This window comes from Oncorhynchus clarkii, chromosome 30, assembly GCF_045791955.1.
Source record: "Oncorhynchus clarkii lewisi isolate Uvic-CL-2024 chromosome 30, UVic_Ocla_1.0, whole genome shotgun sequence".
NCBI classification, from domain to species: domain Eukaryota; kingdom Metazoa; phylum Chordata; class Actinopteri; order Salmoniformes; family Salmonidae; genus Oncorhynchus; species Oncorhynchus clarkii.
Window position 1 is genome coordinate 279707 of NC_092176.1, and position 19749 is coordinate 299455.

A 19749-nucleotide genomic window follows, 5' to 3' on the forward strand; every position below is an offset into this window, starting at 1 on the left:
GGGGGTTCCGGCGTACTCTGTTCGATCCATTTTGGATTCGAGACGTCGGGCGAGGGGCCTTCAGTACCTCGTGGACTGGGAGGGGTACGGGCCGGAGGAGAGATGCTGGGTTCCGGTGGAGGACGTGTTAGATCCTTCCATGTTATCAGAATTCCACCGTCTCCATCCGGATCTCCCTGCACCTCGCCTTCCGGGTCGTCCCCGAGGCCGGTGTCGACGCGCAGCTGGAGCCGCGCGTCAGGGGGGGGGTACTGTCACGACTTCTGCCGAAGTCGTTACCTCTCCTTGTTCGGGCGGTGCTCGGCGTTCGACGTCACCGGTCTTCTAGCCATCATTGATCCTTTTTTTCATTTTCCATTGGTTTTGTCTTGTCTTCCCATACACCTGTTTTCAATCCCATTCATTACCTGTTGTGTATTTAACCCTCTGTTTCCCCTCATGTCTTTGTCAGAGATTGTTTTATTGTCAGTGTAGTGTGATTGTTGTATAGGTGTGCGTCGGGTCCTCGTACCCATGTTTATGTACATTTAGTGTTATGGAGCATACTCCGTGGACTTTATTAAAAGACTCCATTTTACACTCCATTTGACTCTCCTGCGCCTGACTTCCCTGCCACCTATTACACCTACGCATGACAGTAAGCCTTGAAATACATCCACAGGTACACATGCAATTGACTCAAATTATGTCAATTAGCCTATCAGAAGGTTCTAAAGCCGTGACATAATTTTCTGAAATTTTCAAGCTGTTTAAAGGCACAAACAATTTAGTGTATTCTGACCTACTGGAATACAGTGAATTATAAGTGAAATAATCTGTCTGTAAACAATTGTTGGAAAAATTACTTTTGTCATGCACGAAGTAGATGTCCTAACCGACTTGCTAAAACTAGAATTTTGCAGAGTCGTTAAAAAACGAGTTTCAATGATTCCAACCTAAGTGTATGTAAACTTCTGACTTCAACTGTACAAATGACAACTACATCACACCTGCCCAGACCCACCTGTTCATGCCTCAATCACTCTAAGCCACATGGCCTCAAACTGCACCATTTTGTTTCTATCCATCGCCCACACGCACTTTCAACATGTGGATAATAAAGCATTTAATGGCTGACATTGGTTGATTTTCAGGTTTTAAGTATACATTTTTTAGGATAATAGATGAGAAAAGTATCATCCAACCCATCTCACTGCACCCTTATACAGAGCATTCGGAAAGTTTTCAAAGCCCTTGACTTTTTCCACATTTCGTTACGTTACAACCTTATTCTGAGATGGATCCAATAAATGTTTTCCCCCTCATCAATCTACACACAATACCCCATAATGAGAAAGCAAAGACAGGTTTTTAGAATGTTTTGGACATTAATTAAAAATTAAAAACTGAAATATGACATTTACATAAGTATTCAGACCCTTTACTCAGTACTGTGTTGAAGCACCTTTGGCAGCGATTACAGCCTTGAGTCTTCTTGGGGTATGACGCTTGGAACAACTGTATTTGGGAGGTTTCTCCCATTCTTCTCTGCAGATCCTCTCAAGCTCTGTCAGGTTGAATGGGGAGCATTGCTGCACAGCTATCTTTAGGTCTCTCCAGAGATGTTCGATCGGATTCAAGTCTGGGCTCTGGATGGGCCACTCAAGGACATTTTCTTGACTGTGTGCTTAGAGTTGTTGTCCTGTTGGAAGGTGAACCTTCGCCCCAGTCTGAGGTCCTGAGCGCTCTGGAGCAGGTTTTCATCAAAGATTCTCTCTGTACTTTGCTCCGTTCATCTTTCCCTGGACCTAGTCCCTGCCGCTGAAAAACGTCCCCACATCATGATGCTGCCATCACCATGCTTCACCGTAGGGCTGTCATGTGCCTTTTACTGTGGAGTGGCTTCCGTCTGGCCACTCTAAATTAAAGGCCTGATTGGTAGAGTACTGCAGAGATGTTTGGCCTTAGTTATCTTTGTTTTCTTTATTATTTTGGTTAGGCCAGGGTGTGATATGGGTGATTTATGTGTTTTGTCTTGTCTAGGTTTTTTTTGTAGATTTATGGGGTTGTGTTCAGTTTAGGTGTCTAGGTAAGTCTATGGTTGCCTAGATTGGTTCTCAATCAGAGGCAGGTGTTTATTGTTGTCTCTGATTGGGAACCATATTTAGGCAGCCATATTCTTTGGTTATTTTGTGAGTGATTGTTTCCTGTCTTTGTGTTTTATGCACCAGTTAGGACTGTTACGGTTTTCACATTTATTGTTTTGTAGTTTGTTCATGTTTGAGTTTTCTTATTAAAGAACCATGAACTATAACCACGCTGCGTTTTGGTCCGCCTCTCCTTCGCAGGAAGAAAGCCGTTACACCCATTTAAGAATGATGGAGGCCACTGTTTTCTTCAATGCTGCAGACATGTTTACGTACCCTTCCCCAGATCTGTGCCTCTACACAATCCTGTATTGGCGCTCCTTTGACCTCATGACTTGGTTTCTGCTCTGACATGCACTGTCAATTGTGGGACCTTATATAGACAGGTGTGTGCCTTTCCAAAGTATGTCCAATCAATTGAATTTACCACAGGTAAATTTACCACAGGACTCAAATCAAGTTGTACAAACATCTCAAGGATGATCAATGGAAACAGGATTCACGTGAGCTTAATTTTGAGTCTCACAGCAAAGGGTCTGAATACAGTGCCCTCCACCAATATTGGCACCCTTGGTAAGTATGAGCAACACGGGCTGTGAAAAAAAATCTTCATTGTTTATCCTCTTGATCTTTCATTCAAAATATTCACAAAACTCTAACCTTTAATTAAAGTAAAATAATTGAAAGAAAAAATGTATAAACAAATATTTTTCTCAAATATGTGTGCCACAATTATTGGCACCCCTTCATTCAATAGTTGGTGCAGCCTCCCTTTGCCAAAATAACAGCTCTGACTCTTACAATACAATGCGTAATGAGGTTGGAGAACACTTGGCAAGGGATCTGAGATCATTCCTCCATACAGAATCTCCAGATCCTTCAGATTCCGAGGTCCACGCTTGAGGATCCCACAGGTTTTCTATGGGGTTTAGGTCAGGGGACTGGGATGGCCATGGCAAAACCTTCATTCTGTGCTCAATTAACCATTTTTGTGTTGATTTTGAGGTGTCCTTTTGGAATTGTCCTGCTGGAAGATCCAACCACGGCTCAGTTTAAGCTTCCTAGCAGAGGCAGTCAGGTTTTGATTTAATATCTGCTGCTACTTGGAGCCCATCATGCCATGTATCCTAACAAGTTTTCCAGGGCCTTTGGAAGAAAAACAGCCCGCAACATCAAAGATCCACCACCATACCTCACAGTGGGGATGAGGTACTTTTCTGCATGGCTACCTTTCTGTCTACACCAAACCCACCTCTGGTGTTTGTTTCCAAAAAGCTCTTTTGGTCTCATCTGACCATAGAAGCCTGTCCCATTGAAAGTTCCACTGACGTTTGGCAAATTGTAGGTGCTTGAGTTTGTTGTTTGATGACAGCAAAGGCTTTTTTATGGCAACCCTCCCAAACAACTTGGCGTCTGATTGTAGTTTTGGAGAATTTCTGTCCCAAGACACAACTAATGTCCTCTTCCAAGTCACTTTTTGACATCTACAGTTGCTTTAAACGTTTTAATTATTTCCCTAATGGTGGAAATGGGCATTTTCAACCGTTGAGCTATTATAGCCATTAACTGATTTGTGCAGCTCAACAACCTTTTGTCACACATCATTACTGTATTCTCGGGTCTTTCCCATAGTGATGGATGACTATGGGAGCTTGGCCTGTATGTCACCTCATATTTATACCCCAGTGAATCAGGAAGTCAAAGCTTACCACTTATGTGTTCCTAATCACTCCGGTAAAATTAAAAAAGTAAAATATGAATGGGTATACATTTCCGTTAGATTTAACTCATAATTTTTAGTTGTGCCAATAATTGGCATATTTACCAAGGGTGCCAATATTAGTGGAGAGCACTGTAAATAACACAGTTCTGTTTTTATTTTTATTACATTTGCTAAAATTAAAAATTAAAATAAAAAAAGTTTTTGCTTTGTCGTTATGTAGATGCATGAGGACAATTTCTAATTTAATCCAATTTAGAATGAGGCTGTAATGTAACAAAATGTGGAAAAAGTCAAGGGTAATAAATACTTTCTGAATGCACAGTATGCCATGTCTTGAAATATACAGACAGAGGGATTAAAAATGAATTGCTGTTGTAATACTTCTGACAGCCCTTTTTTATAACCTAATGAAAAATAAACCAGGTAATCTAATTTAATTTTGGGGCTGCAGGTGGTTAGAGTGGTTAGAGCATTGGGCCAAAAGGTTACTGGATCGAATCCCCGAACTGACAATGTAAAAATCTGTGTTCTGCCCCTGAACAAGGCAGTTAACCCACTTTTCCCCGGTAGGCTGTCATTGTAAATAAGAATTTGTTCTTAACTGACTTGCCTAGTTAAATAAAAGGTTAAACATTTTTTTTTTTTACTGCAGGCCTAAAACCTATAGGTTTAACCTTCTGAATGAATGATTATATTGATGAGTTCCGCGAGGTGATCCGTTACCCAAAAAGAAAATATCAATTTATTTAGCCTATTGTTGTTTTTGACTACAGACAGTAGGCTATTATTAATGAATAATGCATCAATCTACAGACAGACAGTAGGCTATTATTAATGAATAATGCATCAATCCCTACAAATATATTAATTTATTATAATCCACATTCAAACGAAATTAGCTGTAGCGATAGGAGAGACTGCATGCTAAAGACAATCAGAAAGAATGTGTCTTTAACCCTGCATTATAATATAACTTATTTTGAATGCCAGGAATGAGTGAGACAATCAGCCTTATGCTGTTCCTGCATCTGTTGCTTATTTGAGTATTTGTTTAATATCCTACTGATTTAATATCACCAAGCCTTATGCAACCGCAAGATTTTAGATAAAGCCATTTCACAAATCCGGCTGTTTTTAAACTTTGCTATGCTGTATTAAATGCTTTACATGTATTTTTTAATTAGAACAGACTCTCTGGTTTTACTAATACTTTATTTAGTATTGTCTACACTGTTCCAAACTGGCAGATACATTATATTATCTAACAGAACCTGTTTGTCATGCAACAGTATCTTTTGACTATGATTTTACATGAGGCTTAATTCACATGATATGCCTAATATAAGTATATCCACTAGGCTAATAAATAATCACATTTTTCCTTTAGATTATTTAATTGACCTATATTATGTTAATTCAAGTTCTATTTGGAGCACATGCTAGCGATTTGGAGTTGTTGAATGGGAGTGTCAAAATGTATTAGAATTGAATTTGAATGATGAGGATGAAGAAGCGTGATTAAATTTAGAACAATAGTGTAAGAATTGCTCTTCCTCTGTCCTTTGCGCAGACTCTATTTTGTTTCTACTTTGTCAGAAGAAGCTGTAACTGGACCGTAGTGTATTACTTACTTAAACTGTTGTTACAATGTAAGGTTTTTATTCTAAGAGAAACAAAAATGGTCTCTTAAATTCCATTATATTCTTAAAATATACACTACCGTTCAAAAGTTTGGGGTCACTTAGAAATGTCATAGTTTTTGAAAGAAAAGCACATTTTTTTGTCCATTAGACCAACATCAAATTGATCAGAAATACAGTGTAGACATTGTTAATGTTTTAAATGACTATTGTAGCTGGAAACGGCTGATTTTTAATGGAATATCTACATAGGCGTACAGAGGTCCATTATCAGCAACCATCACTCCTGTGTTCCAATGGCACACTGTGTTAGCTATTATTTTAAAAAGCTAATCTATCATTAGAAAACCCTTTTGCAATTATGTTAGCACAGCTGAAAACTGTTGTTCTGTTTAAAGAAGCAATAAAACTGGCCTTCTTTAGACTAGTTGAGTATCTAGAGCATCAGCATTTGTGGGTTCGATTACAGGCTCAAAATGGCCAGAAACAAAGACCTTTCTTCTGAAACTCGTCAGTTTATTCTTGTTCTGAGAAATGAAGGCTATTCCACGTGAGAAATTACCAAGAAACTGAAGATCTCGTACAACGCTGTGTACTATTCCCTTCATAGAACAGAGCAAATTGTCTCTAACCAGAATAGAAAGAAGAGTGGGAGGCTCCGGTGCACAACTAAGCAAGAGGACAAGTATATTAGAGTGTCTAGTCTGAGAAACAGACACCTCGCAAGTCCTCAACTGGCAGCTTCATTAAATAGTACCCACAAAACACCAGTCTCAACGACAACAGTGAAGACGCGACTTTTCCAGCTACAATAGTCATTTACAACATTAACAATATCTACACTGTATTTCTGATCAATTTGATGTTATATTAATGGACAAAAAATGTACTTTCTTTAAGAAACAAGGACATTTCTAAGTCACCCTAAACTTTTGAAACGTAGTTTGTGTTGTCTGAATATAAACAAATTAACAAGTTGATGGCGAAGCCGTAAGGCTCCTAAGCACAGATGAAAATATGTGGAACCTTTTTATTTTATTTTTAAGACCGGAGCTATTTAATATAGATGTTTTATTTATTACATTTACTTGTGGAATGTTACCGAATAGATAAAAACAATAGAAAGAATTATCTGGTGACATTGGTAGAGAGTCAGGTGGAGAATGTGTGATGAGTACTCAGCGAGAAAAAGGTGTAGATTCAAGCAGAGTGCGGCAGAAGTTTATTACGCTTTCGCAAAAGGCAGGAATCGTGGTCACAGTCAGGCAATGGTCAAACACAGGTAGGCAGTCAAAACAAATAATACCTCACAACCATACAAACAGAAATAACTGAACTAAATAGGGAGCTGATGAGACCAGGTGAGAACCAGTGGGTTTGTGATGAATGAGCCATCTGAATCAATGAATGAAGGAGCCGAGTTGGCTTTTTTTGCCAAAATTCCATTTGAGGTGCCCCAAAGCTTTTTACTATCAATCTTTATATAATTTATCTTTGTTTCATAGTGTAGTTTATTTATCTTTTTATTTAGTTTAGTCATATGATTTCTTTAATTTGCAGTACGTTTGCCAATCAGTTGGGCTACCAGACATAATTGCCATACATTTTGCCTCATCCCTCTCAACCATTCAACTCCTCATCAATCCTATGGGACTGAACAGTTTTTACAAAAGTACCTATATCCACAGTAAAACGAGCCCTATATCGACATAACATGAAAGGCTGCTCAGCAAGGAAGAAGCCACTGCTCCAGAACTGCCATAAAAAAGCCAGACTACCGTTTGCAACTGCGCATGGGGACAAAGATTGTATTGTTTTGAGAAATGTCCTCTGGTCTGATGAAACAAAAATATAACTGTTTGGCCATATTTACACCTTAAGGGAACATTTTGACATTTCGTGTATAGTTAGTGAGAAAGTCCATATTGCAACTGTACGGTCCCTTACTAGACGTCCGAAAACGTTTGTAAAATTCGCGGTCGGCGTCGGGCCGTGCGGTAGGGCCGGACCTACCGGGAAGTCATCGAATGAACTTTTTCGGACATTCGGTTTCCGTTCAATAAAATAATCCCATTTTGGTCATTTTTTCGCTGTACCGGAAATTCCCACAAGAGGGCATAAGCAATCATATTGCAATTGTACAAAACATCACGAATCACGACGGGGCCTTATCTCCAAAACGGAAAATATTTCGAAGCCGAAACTTGGTGAGCGTAGGTTTGGCATAATGGGCAGTTGGCCCCCGAACAAGATGGCGTCTAGGCCTCAACGGTTTTTGAGTTATGGCCATTTCTCTGGGATTAAAGGTCCAAAATGAAAATAGAGAAAATATTTTTCCACTTCACGTCAAAGTCAAGGAGCCTCCGGTGTCAATAAAAAAAGAACCAGACATTTATCTATTGTCATTTAAGAGAAATCGTACAATGACAAATTGGGGATGTTCAAAGATAGGTGTTTTTTTTCAACAGTTACAGATCCAGTTGCAGGGTGTTCATACGAATCTTTTTAAAGTGTGCTGCGGAGCTCTGCGAGATTTCTGTGATTTTCAATGATTTTCTGAAATAACACACACTCACTAAACCTTCCGTAAATAACTCAGTTCTTAACGTAAAGACTTAAAACTCAGGATTATGTAAAGGCATACCCCAATCAGGATATGAGTTTATTTATTTACTTCCTGTGCCAACCGGAAGTGCCTTAAATGGTGTCATAGTGGCTGTTTCCAAGGGTTAAAAAGGTCAGATCTTTTCAAAACTTCATATGTGTGATTAGGCAACCCCCATGAACTGTAAGTCAGTCATTTCTCCCAACAGATGTCAAAGAAAAGCTCTCACACACACATACAGCAAGGATGGAGTGACAAAGTGCGGTGCTTAAAGACACAGAGAGCAGGCAATGGCATTACCATAATCCCTAGGCCGTGCCGAGATCAACGAGATATCCCGCTTGACCGTAGCTCGCTCGGTCTAAGCGCAGCGACCATTAGAAAAGTAGGCCCAAAATGAAGCCTGCCCCACAACGTCATTTGATTTTGAAGAAGAAAAATTCGACCACAGGAATGTTCCTAAGGTCCTCCCGATCCGTGCAAGCCTAACCTTGACCTTGTGGCATTAACCCTTAACAGTAAAACAGGGTTTTTTGATCTCACAGATTACAATGACTTATCTCCCCATAGGAATACATTGCCTGCTCCCCTAAATTCAACCTGGAGCCTATGTGGGTTAATAAAGCCTTATGAACCTGTCTTCAATGCCAATCCATCAGGCCACTATGAGGTCTACCTGTGTCGATTCTAAGCTTCCTGGAGCAACCGGAAGTGGTTAAAATCACCCTAAAAGTGTATACCCATACCCTGCCTGCAGTTTGATAGACATAGTGCATTCAACCCTGTGTAAATCAGTCAGTTCTTAACGTAAAGTCTTAACTCGGGATTCTGTAAAAGCATACCCCAATGAGGATGTGTGTTGACTTATAGCTTCCTGTGCCAACCGGAAGTGCCATAATTGGTGTCTCAGGGGCTGTTTCGAAGGGTTAAAAAAGTCAGATCTGTCCAAAACTTCATATATGTGATTAGGCAACCCCCATGAACTGTAAATCAGTCATTTTTTAAATAAAATTTCAAAGGAAAACTAAATCACTCACACACACAACTTGGATGGAGGGACCCATTGGGTGCGTAGAGACATACACTGCCTGCATTAGTTAACCTTGTTGGAACTTTTAAAGAACCGTCAGACCTAGAGTTCCGAAACTTTAGAAACCTGTTCTAGACCTCAGGTCGATAGTGCGTGGTGAGTTAGGTGGCTCTAGAAGGTTCTCGGACCGAGAAACAGCCTCGTACATTTGCAATGACTTCAATTCATTTTTGCATCTAGAAAATGACGACATTTAGAAATGTCCCAGAGTCGCAAGACAAGGTGCATTGCGAACGTCTCGGCCCATATAGACAGACCCCAACGTTTCTTTCCGATAGCTCATTCAAGGACCCCGTAGCAAGTCATGGAAAAAAGTGCATTTTCAGCACCAATTAGGGTTTTGCTCGGACACCAAATGACCTATCGAGCCGAAACTTGGGATTCGGGGTCGCCTCAGCTAGGCCAACACATAACATAAGAAATGGACCCGCAGCTAGAACGTAACTACGTGTTTTATGTTTTTTTTATGGTTTGAACCGAAGGCGTTGTGAATTTTGGGCCAGCTCTGAAGTATGTAATAGTTGGCTACTAAACGAGTTGGAAAAAGTGGGTTTGGTGTCAGTTTGTATCAGTTTGGTGTCAGAATGATATCTAATTGACTGATGGACTCTTGTCCACTTGACTCTTGTCCATTTGCAATATGTTTAAACAGTGAGGTACCATCACCAAAGTGACATTCTGAAATCAACCCTAACGAGCGATTGAGATGAACCAGAATCACTGCCCAGCCATCCCAAGTTCATCGGGCCAGTCAATTTCACATTCCTGCAGGATTTTTATAGCATGACAAATTCGTGATGGTACCTGCCCATTGAACCATATTGCAAATGCACAGTGACTTTGCAAAAGTGAGAAAACATAAACAAATGGACATAATGAAATCATGAAAACAATGCGTATCCATCAGAATATTTTAAACAGTCCATAAAGCACTCAGGACGGCCCCCACTGGTAGAGGGCCGTAGTAGGGTAGGAGTACCGGTAAATATATTTAAAACAGTATTTTAATTTTTGGGTTACCAGATGCACATTTCAAATCACCAGTTGCACGGAGGAAAATCACAATCTGCATCCATCGTCATATTTTAAACTGTCCATAAAGCACTCAGGACGGCCCCCATGGATAGAGGGCCGTAGTAGGGTACTCCCATAGCGGGCATGGACAATAGGAGTCCCGGTAAATGCATTTACAACCATATTTTTATTTTTGGGTTACCAGTTGCACAACAATGCACGTGCATTTGCAATATGATTCTATAGTGAAAAAACATCACCAAATGGACATTCTGAAATTAACCCTAACGAGCGATTGAGATTAACCAGAATCACTGCCCAGCCATCCAGAGTTCATCAGGTCAGTCAATTTTGCAATTCTGCATGATTTTTGAGCATGCCAAATTTGTGATGGTAAATGCACGTGCATTTGCAATATGATTCAAAAGTGAAAAAAACATCACCAAATGGACATGATGAAATCAACACAACGAGTGATGGAAATGAACAACTATCACTGCCCGGCCATCCCGAGTTCATCCGTTCAGTCAATTTTGGCCCCCAAAAAAGTGACTTTTGACTTTGACTTTTGACTTCCTATGAAATCATATTGCAAATGGACAAATCATATTCCTTATGCACAAGTAAAAAAAAAAAAAAAATATGATAATAACATTTTACAAAAGTATATTCATACAGTTCTTACACATGATTAATTTACTTAAAATCGAAAGCATTCGCCACCTGTTGGATTTTTGAAGTTTTACAACTGGCACTATGGCATGGCATGGCATTTGCAATCAACTTTGCACGAATCAACGCCACATTGGGTGGTATTGGACATCGTGTATATGGTTTGTCCAATGCCAATGGTTTGCCATTCATTTTTGTCCATTTCAGGGGGGTATTCCCTTACTATCATTATGTTTGGAGGAAAAAAGGGGAGACTTGCAAGCCAAAGAACACCATCCCAACCGTGAAACACAGGGGTGGCAGCATCATGTTATGGGGGTGCTTTGCTGCAGGAGGGACTGGTGCACTTCACAAAATAGATGGCATCATGAGGTAGGAAAATTATGTGGATACATTGAAGCAACATCTCAAGACATCAGTCAGGAAGTTAAAGCTTGGTCGCAAATGGCTCTTCCAAATGGACAATGACCCCAAGCATACTTCCAAAGTTGTGGCAAAATGGCTTAAGGACAACAAAGTCAAGGTATTGGAGTGGCCATCACAAAGCCCTGACCTCAATCCTATAGAAAATTTGTGGGCAGAACTGAAAAAGCGTGTGCGAGCAAGGAGGCCTTACAAACCTGACTCAGTTAAACCAGCTCTGTCAGGAGGAATGGGTCAAAATTACCCAACTTATTGTGGGAAGCTTGTGGAAGGCTACCAGAAATGTTTGGCCCAAGTTAAACAATTGAAAGGCAATGCTACCAAATACTGATTGAGTGTATGTAAACTTATGACCCACTGCGAATGTGATGAAAGAAATTAAAGCTTCCGACTTCAACTGTATTGTGTAGAACATAAATTATTGTCTGTTATATAGAACAGGAAATCGTGTCGACTCCATTCAATGTACATATTTCTATCTGCAAAGTTCAGAACGTTTCATGTCCCTGAAAAAAACTCAGAACTCTTTCTGTGTGTCTGTGTGACGGCCTGTAGGAGCTGATCACTGCCTGGTACATTGGCTTTCTGTCCCTCATCCTGGCCTCCTTCCTGGTGTACCTGGCTGAGGAGGACAATGTCACTGTGGAGATGTTGGACTCTGGGGTTTGGGCCTCACTGTTAAGCCCGAATCCTAGGACATTGACACACACCAATGCTCTGTGGTCTGGAGTGATGAATCACGCTTCACCATCTGGCAGTCCAACGGGACAAATCTGGGTTTGGCGGGTGCCAGGAGAACGCTACCTGCCCCAATGCGTGGTGCCAACTGTAAAGTTTGGTGAGTAGAAATAATGGTCTGGCTCAGCCCCTTAGTTCCAGTGAAGGGAAATCTTAACGCTACAGCATACAATGACATTCTAGATGATTCTGTGCTTCCAAATTTGTGGCAACAGTTTGGGGGAAGGCTCTTTCCTGTTCCAGCATGACAATGCACCCTGTGCACAAAGCAAAATCCATTCAGAAATGGTTTGTTGAGATCGGTGTGAAAGAACTTGACTGGCCTGCACAGAGCCCTGATCTCAACCCCATCGAACACCTTTGGGATGAAAAGGGAACACGAGCCAGGCCTAATCGCTCAACATCAGTGCCTGACCTCACTAATTGCTTGTGGCTGAATGGGGCCTGGTATGTATTTGTAGACAGACCCTTAGTTGGTACCTGTCAAGGTATTAGCTGTAAAAGAGAATCTCAGCCAACTGAGCTGGTACATTCTCAGCTAGCAAAAAACATTCTAAGAACAAGGGGTTGGGTAGGTTACTTTCTAAGTGTAATCCGTTACACTTACTAGTCACCTGTCCAAAATTTCAATCAGTAACGTAACCTTTGGATCACCCAAACTCAGTAACGTAATCTGATTACTGAATTACTTTCCCCTTTCCCCTGTTATAATGTATGTTTTTCTACAAATATCCTTTCTGAATTTCAAAAGTAATTCTCAGCACATTTAAGGAACTTTATAAAAAACATTATTGTCTTTGTATGTCATTACTTTAACGGAACATTTCCATTTCAATGTAATTTTTGGTAATATTTTAGGAACAATCTCGAAATGGTGTGACATTGGGAATGATTACATTTAAATGTAATTTTTAGTAATATTCTAGGAACAATCTCGAAATGGTGTGACATTGCAAATGCTCTCAAATGTGACTTGTTCCAGGAAACTACTTCACAGGAGAGGCATTTAAACATAAACCTTTTACAAAAAATCTAAATGCGTTTTTGGCAGAAATGTCTTCTGGAACATGTGAACTTTCATGTGCCTTAATAACAAACATGTATGCCATCTGTAAATACGAATAAAACTATTATATTACAAGCCTAGTTGGCTTAGCCACGGAAAAAGCGAGGAACCTTCCTGCTAGCCTTGATTGGCTGAGATAATGGATGGGCTGGACATTGCGAGAGATGAGTTTGGATTGGTCTGCCATGTAGCACGCTTCTGTCTATAACATGAACTGGTCATCGTATTTATAGATGGCATACATGTTTGTGTAGGTAATCCTTTCCAAAATGTTTTTTGATAAAGATATCACATTGTAGAACTGAAAAAAAGTGTTGCTCTCCACTTTCCAGAGGACCGAGTTTTGAAATCAGTGGAATGCCAGGTGGAATTAGAGTATGATAGCAAAGGAGATGGAGAAAATTCTGGCATTTGATTGCAAATATGCAGAGGGAGATGAAAAGAGAACACACAGAAGACTGTTGTATAAAACACCTGTCTCCAGATTACATCTTCAAACTAAGACAGATAGGGAGAAGTATCCATCCGTGTATATGGGTAAGAGAGTCCAGCTAGCTACATTTTCAGATATTATACATTTCTAATTTTGTCAGAAAGTTGTTTACATTTCAAGTTAAAGTGTACTGTTAGCTAGCTAGGTAACGTTGGCTGGCTGGCTCTTTAGCTAGCTACCGTTACATGTATAATCTGTGCAGCAATATTATTTGTATCTCAGATCCATTTGCATTGTTAGTTATAGCTAGCTAGCTAACATTGAACCTGGTTGATTAGCTAAATGCAGATTCATGCAGGGTACTAATGTTATGATTTGGGGTTATTGGTAATTGTTTAGCTAGCTAGCTAGCTAGCTAGCTACACGTCCACTATGCAAGTAACCATTTCACTACACCTTCTGTATCCTGTGCATGTGACAAATAACCATTGATTTTATTTGATATAGTATGTGTTGACCAGAGATGGTATTGTGAAGAACATGACCTGCACCAAAGTCAAATTAGGATATAATGTTAGGCCAATGAGACAGTGTACAAGTTAAAAAATTATCTGGTAGAATGCCCTGATTTTAATCACACTCACAACCATAAGCTATTTTCTCTAATTGGCTCGCCATTAACTTGTAAATAATGATCTTGTTGTGAGTTTATTTTCCTGTAAAAATGAAGACAAATTAGCTGTATGATATGGTCATTATTTGAACTGGCTAGCCAGCTAACTTAACATTAGCTAGCTAGCTAACAAGCTAGACGTGAACCAAAACATTGTTTAGAAAGTTGCTTTCAGAAACAGTGTTAATTTTTGGAAATGTCTTTACTTTAGCATAATGTTTCCTATATAGGCTCATGGTTCTATTTAACGTTATTCTGGGAATGTTGTAAGAAATGGTGTGACGTTAGGAATGTTCTCAAATAGTTACAAGAACTTTAGGAAACAATTATTTTGGTTCTATTTTTATTTTTTTATGTTTGACTATATTCTGACAACGTTCTTAGAAATGGTGTGACATTAGGAATGTTTTAAAAACATAAAGACAATTTAGAGAAAAACATTTTTGGGGGGGGGGATATAATCTGCAGTTGCTATATCAATTTTGTGGCTTTTAAAGTAATCATATAAAGCCATTGATTCTACCCCATCAGAAACCAAAATATGAGCTTGTTTTACTTCAGTTTGTCAATAATGTAATTGTCAACAAACACTGTATAGCTTGAAAACACAGTAAAAACTATAATTTTGAACTCATGGATGGTCAGTTCTTGCATCGATAGCTCCATCTATGAATTTGAGAGTGGTTACATTTTTCCAGCCCTATCCCTGAGCTGTTTGCCGCTTTAAGCTTTAAACATCCCACTGGGTACACACTGGTTGAATCAACATTGTACGGTAATGTGAACAACTAACGTGTGAAATGCCAATAGTGCACAGTTATCAAAAGTGTTACTTGTACATTTCTGCTTCAGCCACAACTGCTTTTTAAATAGAATATTAACATTAGCTGAGAAGGTGCCTTGCTCAATCAGTGTAACCTTTATATCGCTAATTACAATAGCTAATGTGGTTAATGAGTAGAAGTCTATTTGTAAAAGTATACTTGAAACACATTATAAATACAATTTTATTGTAAATTATATAATTAAATGTTATTTCATTGTAAAGATTATAATTTTTTGAATTCTAATTCAAATACCATTATATTATATTTGTAATTTATGAGTCATATACAGTACCAGTACCAAAACTTTGGATCAATTTGACAACAAGCCGGTAAAATGGCAGAGCGCCAAATTCAAATTAAGTTATTAGAAATATTTAACTTTCATCCAATCAGAAGTGCAATACACCAAATTAAAGGTTTACTTCTTGTTAATCCAGCCACCATGTCAGATTTCAAAAATACTTTACGGCGAAAGCAAACCATGCTATTATCTGAGGATAGCACCCCATCACCCCATCGCTCCCGCCAGGAGCGTCACAAAACTCAGAAATAACTATATAATTCATGCCTTACCTTTGAAGAGCTTCTTCTGTTGGCACTCCAATATGTCCCATAAACATCACAAATGGTCATTTTGTTTGATAAATTCCATCGTTATATATCCAAAATGTCAATTTATTTGGTGTGTTTGATTCTGAAAAACACCGGTTCCAACTCGTCCAACATGACTACACATTATCTAATAAGTTACCTGTAAACTTTGTCCAAACATTTCAAACAACTTTCCTAATCCAACTTTAGGTATTTGTTTCCGTAAATAATCAATAATATTTCAGTTGGGATAAACTGCGTTCAATAGCGGATAAAAACAAAGTGGAGCGAGCTTTCAGGTTGTGCTTTTTCATAAAGCTCTGACAAAGGCCGTGAGGCTGATACGTAAAGCTTATTAAATATCAGTGATACTATCAAGAGCAGTGTGTGGTTTCCTTTTTCCTTCATCTTGTTCAATTGTTGCCATGCACCTGCAAATAAGATTGCTCAGATGTGCGAGTGCCTATTGAATTTTGTACTTCTTCATTACTCAAAGGAAAAACATCAACAAATTTCTAAGACTGTTGACATCTAGTGGAAGCAATAGGAACTGCAACCAAGTGCCTTAGAAATCTAGATTCACACAGAAGACCCATTGAAAACACTGTCACCTCAAAACAAAATCCTGGAAGTTTGTCCTCTGGGTTTTGCCTGACAAATCAGTTCTGTTATACTCACAGACATTGTTCAAACAGTTTTAGAAACTCCAGAGTGTTTTCTATCCACAACTACTAATAATATGCATATCATAGCTTCTGGGCCTGAGTAGCAGGCAGTTTACTTTGGGCATGCTTTTCATCCGGACGTGAAAATACCGCCCCCTAGCCTAGAGAGGTTATTAAGCATATTTCCTTTCAGAAAAAGGTGTAAACTTAAAAAAAACGCATGTCCATGTCCTCTTGTTAAAGATGTGGCTAATTGAAACAGCCAGAATACATTTTTTAATTAAGAAATAACCAATTTTTTGACGATTTGTTGTTTTTAAATGGCTGCTGGGTAATTTGATATGCATCTAATTCTGTTTGTTAGTAGGCATCGAATGTAGCGCAGGTTCACAGAGTTGCAAACCAAATGGATAGGTCTAGCTCATTGATTTGTAGATCTGACGCAGTTGCTACCTCAGATTATGAGCCTAGAGTCACAAATGAGTTATGTAGTACCCACAGAAGGCCACAGGGAGAGCTATAAACCCATACTGTTTTTTGCCTTAAAAACCCTAACCCAAGGTATAACCTATTTTAGCCTTAACAATACGTATAACCTATTTTAGCCTTAACCCTAAACACTAAACCTAATTATTGGGTAGCGTAGCCTAGAACACTTTTAAAAACTATTTTTGTAATAATATTACGTCAGTAAATACCATTATAGTACTAAATAGCATTTTGATTGTTATTTTTTTAAATCAAACCCTACTGTATGCAAGCATTTTGCAATTTTTTTGTTGCTACAAGTTATTTTGTGATATGTATTATTGCAAGGCAGAACACTTGATTAACAAGCCACATTGTATTTTGCAATTTTGGTTTGAACTGGGTGTGACCTAGTAACCTATATGTGAAGTCCAGCAATTGGCTGGGATAGGTGGGGCAGGTTTGAGTGATCTCAGGCATTAATAAGAAAAATACACTTCATTTCTCAGCTGCTTCACCAATGTCTTTATGTGGATTAATAACTTTTAATTGCTAGATATTTCCAATAGCATAAGACCACAAAGCATCAAGTATTGGCTACAGCAGCAATATGATTGACATAAAATGGCATGCAACCAAAGACGATATGTCCCATGAATTTTGAAAATGGTCACTCATTACTTTTACAAGTAGCTATTTATCTCGTATTAGGCCTGTGCTGGTTGGAGAGCAAAAAAATAGTGACTACAGCAGGTACTGAACCTCGGCCAAATATTCACTAGACAGGTGCGCTAACCTCACTCTAGTAGACATGCATTATAAATGAAGTATGATGAAGTATAATTTCAAAACATGAGCATAAAAACTGGTAATAATAAACATGAATCAAACCCTATATTACGTCACAGTCATCTGTTAAATGTCTTTTCAGCCCTTCCTCTTGCGTTATCAGCGTGGAAAGGGACAGAAAAAAGTGCACGCGGGAGTTTTCCTGTGAGGGGAGTGCAGTACCCAGGGAGAAAACAAATCTTCTGAAATTCATTTGTGACCTTATGCTCCCATCTATTGGAATTATTTTGCAACTGCAGTAGTACTGAATAAATTGTATATCCTTACTAAAGTAGTAATTACTCAGAATTGCAAAATCTACATTTTATTTGTTCATTTGATCACTTACAACCATAAAATAACAATTTAAACCGTAACAAACAATAAAACTGACATAAACACCATACATTTAGTTAATTATTTTAAATTAAAAAAATTATTTATTGAGATGGGTGACATTATCTGCGAAAGTAACACCCCCTCAACATATAAACACAGACACTGGACACAGACACTAAAAAATTGCTTTTTTAAATTATAAATTTGGTAGCTCTCAAAAGAGCCTTTGCTTTGCTGAGCAGTTCGTTTTCGTGAGTGTGCTGCCTGCCTGTAGATCTGTAAATAATGAAAAGTTAATATATGATTGCTTTCACATAGAGGCCTCGTTTACATTTTAGTCATTTAGCAGACGCTCTTATCCAGAGCAACTAAGGTTAAGTGCCTTGCTCAAGGGTACATCGGCAGATATTTCACCTAGTCCTTCGGGGATTCAAACTAGCCCCTTTTCGGTTACTGCCCAATGCTTTTAACCACTAGATTACAAACCTCAAAATGATTACAAACCTTACACAAAAAGGCAAATGTTAGTAGATAAATGGTAAACTGGTTAAATAACTGCCATTGTTTTGGGGAAATATGGGTATGTATGTATATTTCGTCAAATATCTCTCAATGTGTTTATTTAGATCTTTTTCAAGTAGGACACCATTTTATTCAGCATAATTTCTTCTTTCTAATTATGTAAGGCTGGGCAGTGTCTCGTTGTCATCGATCGCTAGACCAAAATTAGTCCTTGGTTGCAATTTGTTTCCTAATTCCTCGTTATGCAGGCAAGCGCAGTCGACACAATCGAGGTGTGTATGTTGACTTTCTACAGTTTCGTCCTAAGAACAAATTGTAGTGGTAATATGAAAAGGGATTCATTTTTGTTGTGCCATTTAGGCTAAATGGAATTCTAAGCATAATTCCTGTCAACATAGGTTCTGCGAATTTTCGATTAAATTAATTTGCTATGGGCTTGCAATAGTGTTCCAGTTTTTTGCCATTTTTCAGCCTTGGGTGAATTTTGACTTATTCTATTGTCCAGCCTACCATTGGACACCTTTCTCTAAATATCTCTGGTTAGCTCTATTCAGTCAAGGAGTCTGTGTGATTTTGCAAAAGTGTAGTGGAATATTCAGCAACAACAGGCAGAGACTGATATTTTCCCCTGCAGGATATTAAAGTTATCTTTTATTTACATTTTCTTCAGATTGTGTGGTTAGCTCGCTAGCATTATTCAGGGCAATGGTCATGACATTTTCCCACATGAGTTGAATTTTCTTTGCGCTTTTGCATCTTTCAGACGTTATCCTTATCCAGCTATTAATTAGGCAACGTTAAATTCATTATATCTGAAACATCAGGCACATACTGAAATGTTATTTGGCCTTGTAGTCTATTACACATGTTTTTTATTGAGATTGTGTGGTTGGTATGAGTTGCATGGTATAGCTCTTCAGGTGTGTGCATGCAATTTACTGGCTGGGGATAGTGTAATTGTCATATTGCTAGCTGGCTGGTAGCTGGAAGTAGCTTTATTGGGAATGTACAGGGGTAAATCCTGCAATTTCTGTTGTCTAAATATTAAAGCATTCATTACTCATGCAAAAAAACAAACTACAGTTTTGCTTGTGGGGTAGAGGAGTGCCCTTGCACCAAAGCATCACTACTTGTTACACTACCCCAACCTCATCCTGCAATTTGGGCCACTCATTTGTTTGAGAGCAAGCACTCCTTTTTCAAGGAGGGTGGCAGAAAACTTCACAACTTTAGAAACCTGTGCAAAACATTGTCTGAGAGGCACCAGTTCCTCCAATCTTACCTATGCAGCATCCAATGGTTTCCA

At 38.9% G+C, this 19749-nt stretch overlaps 1 pseudogene; it reads left to right on the top strand.

The window, feature by feature from the left end:
* The window catches only part of LOC139390189 (piggyBac transposable element-derived protein 4-like), a 31540-nt pseudogene that overhangs the window by 5436 nt on the left and 6355 nt on the right, over nucleotides 1-19749 (top strand).